This window comes from Alexandromys fortis, unplaced genomic scaffold, assembly GCF_014885135.2.
Source record: "Alexandromys fortis isolate MF-2015 unplaced genomic scaffold, M_Fortis_MF-2015_v1.1 scaffold_73, whole genome shotgun sequence".
In the NCBI taxonomy this organism is placed as follows: Eukaryota; Metazoa; Chordata; class Mammalia; order Rodentia; family Cricetidae; genus Alexandromys; species Alexandromys fortis.
Window position 1 is genome coordinate 2,316,668 of NW_026067959.1, and position 6,799 is coordinate 2,323,466.

Sequence of the window (6,799 nt, forward strand, 5' to 3'; positions counted from 1 at the left end):
AGCCTTAAACTCCCCAGTAACGTGCTTTGAGCATCCCAGTGTGGCATGGCTCACCCCAGGGAATGTTTGCTGAGTATAGTTACTCTGCAATGCCTGGACTTTTGTTCATGTCTGCGGTAGAAGATGTTGAGAAGGAGGTGGATCAGAGGCAAATACAGGACCTTTAGAGGAGAGTTAAATTCACTGAAGAACTCCAGAAGAGAATATTCGGGGATTTGTTATTAATGAGCACACAGTAGATGTCACTAGCTTCCTGAGTTGGTAAGATCTTATTAATGTAATCACCACTTAATCCCATATTGGTAAGATCCATTATTACCAATTTAACATTTTGTGTATGTAGGTGCTATATTTTGACCATAGAAATGGTTCCAGGTTGTTGTTGTTGTTAAAGTAGGATTAAAATCCAATAGCTTGCTATATTATATTCAGAATTCTTTACTTTTGTAATGACATGGGGTTAGGAAACAGATGGATTAAATAGGAAAGTTTTGAAGGAGTAAACACTTCATGTGTTTAATTTTAAGTGGAAAACGTAGGGCAAGATGGGTGCCCCAGGCCCTGGGAATAATGGTATGGAAGCGTGTTTATTATGGAAGGGGATGGGGATGCTTTGGTGCCTGGACCACTCGCTGTGTGTTTTCTCCAGGGACTTCCTGGTAAAGTGATAGTGCAGGAAGTGGAGGAGCGTTTGGGCCCTAGATGGAGAGTATTCCCATGGCTCATCCTTGGGACGTTCTTGCCCTGGCCTCTGTGCCTCTGTTGGGTTCTCCAGAAGCAGACCCATAGATGACGTTCACAGTGCAAATCCTGACTCCGAAGTGTCCTAGTTCCACTGGACTATGGAAGGTCCAGTACTACAGCCAGCGGTCAGGTCAAACAAAGGCTCGCAGCTTCCCAGAGGGTTCTCCAAAGAAAGGTAGACAGGGACATATCATGACTAATGAAGGATCCAGTTCTTATACCCTGAGAGCTGTTGGGGGCTGAGAAGAAATGGTTAAAATGTAATCATTAAAATATGCAACCTAAGTAGAGATGTTGAGTGCTCTGAGTGGAACTGGGAAGAGGTTCCACTGAGAAATGTTTGGGGTAAATCCTGAAAGAGGAAGATGAGCAAAGCAGGCAGAGACAAGGGGGGCTTGTCTTCTGCGAGGCGGGCAGAAGTCAATGGGTGACGAGACATTGGGCAGGGGTGCATGGGGTGGGGATCTTCCAGAGGCGCCCAAAAGCGTGAACTGCCTTTGATGGAAGGCCTGATGCGTTGTTATGCTGATGCTCTTGGACTTTCCTTGGCAGGCAATGGAGCCTCCCAAACCTTTGGTCAGGGAAGTACCTGAGGAGATCTGGAATGTGTCTGTGATCTGGGGCAACGGGAATGGTAGACAGAGTGAGAACATGAGAGGCAGGCAGGTGCATTCAGAGGCCATTCCAGCCAAGGAGGAGAGAAGTAATGAATGGGAGCATTGGAGCAGGTGATTTAGTGATTGTGTGTGTGAATGTTCATGTGTGTATTTGTGTGTGCATGTCCGAATACAGGATGTTAGTACTTGACTTCTGCCTTGTTTGAAGCAAGGCCTCTTATTGTTTACTGTGGTGTATGCCAAGGTAACTAGCCAACAAGCTTCTGAGGATTCTCCTAGCTACCTTGTCGTAGGAGAGCTAGCATTACAGACGTGCCACGGTTTGTGAATGGAAGTCAGAGGACAACTTGCAGAAGTGGTTTTTTTCCTCCCCATGTGCATCCTAGAGACAAGACTCAGGACAGACTTTGTAGCAAGTACCTTTGCCCGCTTGTCCATCTCAGCATCCCCAGTGTCCGGCTTTATGTGAGTTCTGGGGATCCAAGCTCAGGTCTTTTTGCTTGTGCTGTGGTAGTGTACCCATGGAACCATCCCCTGGCTCCAAAATCAATGTTTTCAGAGGACAGAATAAAGAGATGAAAGAGAAGGGAAGGCGGGGTAGCTTTTCTCTTGGGAGAGACTGAGGCCAAGCATTTGAAGTTCACTGCCAATTCAGCTGCCGCCTCCCATGGCTTAAGGATGTTGTCTCTTTAGCAGTCTGAAGTGGGTACAAGGTCAGTTCTGCACCCGTTTGAGATCTACTGCTAACTCACGTCTGAATTTACTTCTAGAAATCTTTTGTGCAAGTGTACCAGTATTGGCATCTCTGTTGTAGGTGTTTGGAGAGAATATTTGATTCCGTGGCTGCTTTTATTTCTTGCTAGAAAGACACTTTTTCCTAGATGGCATATCAAATGAAGCCTTGGATAGAACATGTCATGGGATGGAAGATGCATGGAATAGAAGATGCATGAACATGCATTTAATTTAGTGCATGCACAGAATGGAAGATGCAAGAAATAAAGCATGCACATAATGGACTGGAACATGCATAGGAATGAAACAATGCATAGAAGAAAATATGCATGGAATAGAACATGTATGAACTAGAACATATACTGGGATGGAACATGCATGGAGTCGAACATGTATTGGAATAGAACATGCATTGGAATGCGAGAGAAATACCAGGGACTCATGCTAGCTATTTCCAAACGTGAGACATGACCTGACTATGTACTAAGCTCTTCCCTTTGCTTAGAGATTGGGTCAAATATCAGGTGCCATCTAAGTACAGAGCCCTTTAGGGCAAAGTCTGTTGTAGAGGATTCAGGCACTAGTAAGTTACAAACTCCTGCAACTATACAAAGAATAAAAGGCAAGGCAAGTAATTTCTTCTTTTTTTTTCATCGTGCAATCCACAGACCCCCTAAGAACCCATCTGTAACCGTTTATGGCTAGAAGCATGCAGACACCAACTCTTGGAGTCATCTCTGCAATGCATTCCAGAACAGCAACGTTGTACTTTACCCTTGGTGAATAATGAATTATTATACTGTAAAGGAAAGGCTGTTCCAAAGAACCACCCATTTGTGCTCCACGACAATAACTTTATTCTTGGATCTTAACCACCCCCAGTTTTCTTGGACTGTGCCTTTTCGCTCCAGATGTGCACATGTCCTTACAAAGTAGACTACAGAAAATGAGATGAAGGTTAAACACTTAAATGCTATTCTGTAATACAGGCTTGCTTATATTTATGTAGAGAGTATCTTAGTCACATTCTATATCTTAATAACTGTGTCCTGGGCACAGAATATAATGCTATGTAGGATTTCTGGGTCCCTAACCACATTCCCAAATTTCTTTTTTTTTTTCTAGTCTTCATAACACTTGAGAATACCTTTAGTTCCATTTTCAAAACTGGGGTCTTGGACTGGGGTGATATTTTAGTTGGTAAATTAATCCCTTGAAGCCTAAAGACCTGATCTCAATCCACAGAGCACACATAAAATACCTCGGGATGGTGGTGTATGCTTGTATTCCCAGTGCTGGGAAGGCCTCACAGCCAAGCAGAGCCTGGGGTCTTCTGGGCAGCCAGCATAGCCTATTTGGTAAGTTCCAGGCCGATGCGAGACCATAACTCAAAACCAAATATGGTGCCTGAGAAATGATATCAAAGTTATTTTTCAGCTAACACATGTACAAATACACACACAGACACACTCCCACCACCACTGCCGAATATATTTCGGAGTGACAAGCAAAACGAGACAACAAATATTATACACATGCACACACACACATACACACATATTACTTGATTGAGACTGAACAAATACAAACATACAGAAAAATAAAAGCCCCAAATGTGTGCATTCCCAAGACAACAAAGAATCATGAAGAAATTTTGTATCTAGAGTGGTTTGTTCTGAACCCCTTGGTGGTCCTCTTTGCCCCTGCACCCCTACCTCATCTGCTTATTTATTATTATTATTATTTCCCTTCATTCTACTGTTATTGATTCTTTAGAAGGAGCAATGCACAGACTTGGAAAGACAGTGACAGGGTTCAGGAGCATCTTGTTTTTCCTGTGCAGCCATCATGTTATTGTGCGTGAGCAAGTGTGATGGGTACAGTCTTGTTTCTGTCGTCCCTAGGACAGAAGGTCGCTGTTCTGTTATCATGATAAAACTTCCTGATAAAAGTAGCATAGGGTGGGAGAGAGCCTGTCTCATAATTCTAGGTTACAGTCCATCACTGAGGGAAGTTAAGGCTCATGCATGATATGACTCATGCAGCTGGTCATATCACATGCATAGCCAAGAGCAGAGAGAAACGATTAAATGCACTCTGCCTGCTTGCTGGCATTTCAACCAGTCTCCTCCACGCTGACAGCACATTTTCCATGTCTTTTCTCAACTAAGGTGTCTGACTGTCCCGGATTCCCCTCATTCATTGTCTCTTCTACACAATCCTGTTCACTCCACATGAGAAAGAGGAAACCATCAACACTGGTTGATCAAAACCACCCCTGCATAGTTTTTCTCCTTGCAGATGCTCACTTTGAAGGGTGACCTTTTTTTTATTCTTTTTTTTTTTATGATGTGATTTTTTTTTAAAACTGGCATTTATTAGATACGATATCATTATATGCAAAACTCAAGTGTAAAGAGCTACATTATTCCCAGGACTGGGGATTTGTCTCAGTTGGCAGATGGCTTGCTTGGAATGCACAAAGCTCTGAGTTTGACCCCCAGGAATTACGGGGTCTCCTGGCACATGCCCGTAATTCTAGCACCCAAGAAGCTGGAGGCAGAAGGATCAGAAGTCCAAAGGCATTTGAGGTTAGACTGTGAAACACAGATCTTGTCTAAAAACAAAAACAGTAAATAAATAAAAAAAAAAAAACAAACCCAGCTCTTCCCAGCTGAAGAAAGCTCCTGATTTATTCCGCCAGGGAAGCGTAACTGACAGGGGCCAGCAGTTTCCAGGGTGTCCAGTGGCTGGATTAAGACAGCCAATCCCCCCAGTTTCTTCTGCTCCACCAAGTTACATAAAGAGGAATCACAGAACAGTTTAACCTCGAGTTAATTCACCCAATGGTTTATATGGCCTGTGTCTTTTTATCCCTGACCCCTACAAACTGTCCTGCACGATCTGTCCCAGCCCCTTAAAGCTCCCCGTGTAAATTCACTCAACAGTGTCTTTGTCCACCAGCTGAATTGGAAGAGAGAGAGAGAGAAAGACTCTGTTTCACACAGGTGTAATGTCCTCCCTCTCTGAAGAAGAGCTGTCTGGCTGCCTCTCACGGAACCCAGTTTTGCACAAAAATCCCTGGCTGCAATGTGCCCCTCCAAGTAAGGCCACCAGTTTTCAAACAGCCCAGGAATAGGGTACTCTGCCTCTCACTCTAAAGGTGACTATCTTTCTCTGTTGTTGTAATTACAAAAGCTAACTGCGAAACCTGAAACCTTGCTGGGAAACTGCCCACGGGACACAAAGGACACAGAGACCCTATCGCTTCGGAATTCGGGTCCTTTCCAGGCTTTTTTGTAAAGGAGTTTTTGTCTGATTCTGAGTCTCTGGGATCGGAGGGAGAGCAGATCCAGGTTAGCGGGTGGCTTGGAGCATGCCCCTGGGGGAAAGCTGTCGCTGGAGGTTCGCATCCAGGCACCTTACAATTTAGCCTGGGAAAACTAGGTAAAATGACAGCGCTGTTGCAGGATGGATGGTGCGAGGCTGGAAAAGAAAAAAGAGCAGGAGAGAGCATCCCACTGCAGTCCCTTGAAGGAGGTGTTACCCCGCGCTCAATCTGCTCTGCTGGTGCCGGCCGCCCTCTTGCTCTGAGGGCTGAATACTATAATCACCACGCCGAGAGTGTGGGGAGATGTTTATTTTTATCCTAACCGCCAGCATCGTCACAGCATGCGAGATCCAATTTTACACCGAGCATCTGCGCACCGTGTGGCCCTGCTGCCGGCCCAGCTGCTTTCTCCAAAGCTGAGCTGAGCTGAAATTTCATGTTTTCCCCCAACAGAGGATGTGATAGGAAAAACGGAGGAGTGAAATGTACACTCACAGAAGCTGAAGCTGGCTTAGCAAATATAACTTGTGGTCCGTTGTTCACCGGGAGAACGCGCCTGTGAGCTGGGCCAGAGCGCCCAGAGACACAGCCAATTTTCTCCCTTCTTTCCGACTAGCAGAAGCCGATTTCTGGGGTGGCCCTGTGTTCAGCTCAATGCCAGTTCACATTTCCCTTGAGCCGGGTGTGGCCTTGTGACCAGGCTCTGGCTGATTAGAGTGTTCTGCAGGCTTCCAGGAAGGCTTCTTAGAAGGGAGGGCGGGCAGAGGGAGGCAATGTTGTCCTTGGTGCTCAGTTTCCCTGAGTGGCTGCAGAACAGACGACAGACTGGAGGGCAGCACTCTGTGTAGTCTTGCAGCATTCTGAGGCAATTTTCAGATAAATCCTACACTGAGCTTGACGCACAGAGGTAGAGGGAATCTCAGGCCTTGTAAATTTGCTGAGTCATGCCTGCACCAAGTCCTGACCTGTCTGCTTTAAGATTTCCCTCCCCCTCCCTCCCTTCTCCCCTCGGTCCCTCCCTCCCTGCCTGCCGCCCTTTCTTTCTTCCTTCTTTCCTTTCCCGAAAGAAAAATACCTCTGTGCACATTAAGTCGCTGTTTTTAAGTTCTGCATCAGAGCAATAAAATGCAGCTTGCTAACTGTTCTATCAAGGTTTAACATTAACAGAGACTGGACCCTAGGTCTTAATAGACACAGTGCAGGCGGGGAATAATACCAGACATTGAGTAAATGTGCCAAAAGCCTGGCTATTAATACCCGACTGGGGAATTACTATATTTTACCAGTCACCTCTGAGTTTACACTCTGGTGGAGAAGTATCCATTTTAATGTGGCTTTGGGCCACGTTTAAAGGACCTCTATAAACGTAACC

The 6,799-nt window shown here is 45.3% G+C and overlaps 1 long non-coding RNA gene across 1 annotated transcript; it reads right to left on the reverse strand.

Moving 5' to 3' along the window:
- Positions 1-599: 599 nt before the first annotated feature.
- LOC126507989 (uncharacterized) lies at positions 600-6,384 on the reverse strand. Its single transcript, XR_007593684.1, has 3 exons — positions 5,923-6,384; positions 3,358-3,503; positions 600-907 (listed from the first exon to the last, which is right to left on the reverse strand). It is a non-coding gene; the product is annotated as an uncharacterized lncRNA (long non-coding RNA).
- Between the last annotated feature and the right edge of the window lie 415 nt (positions 6,385-6,799).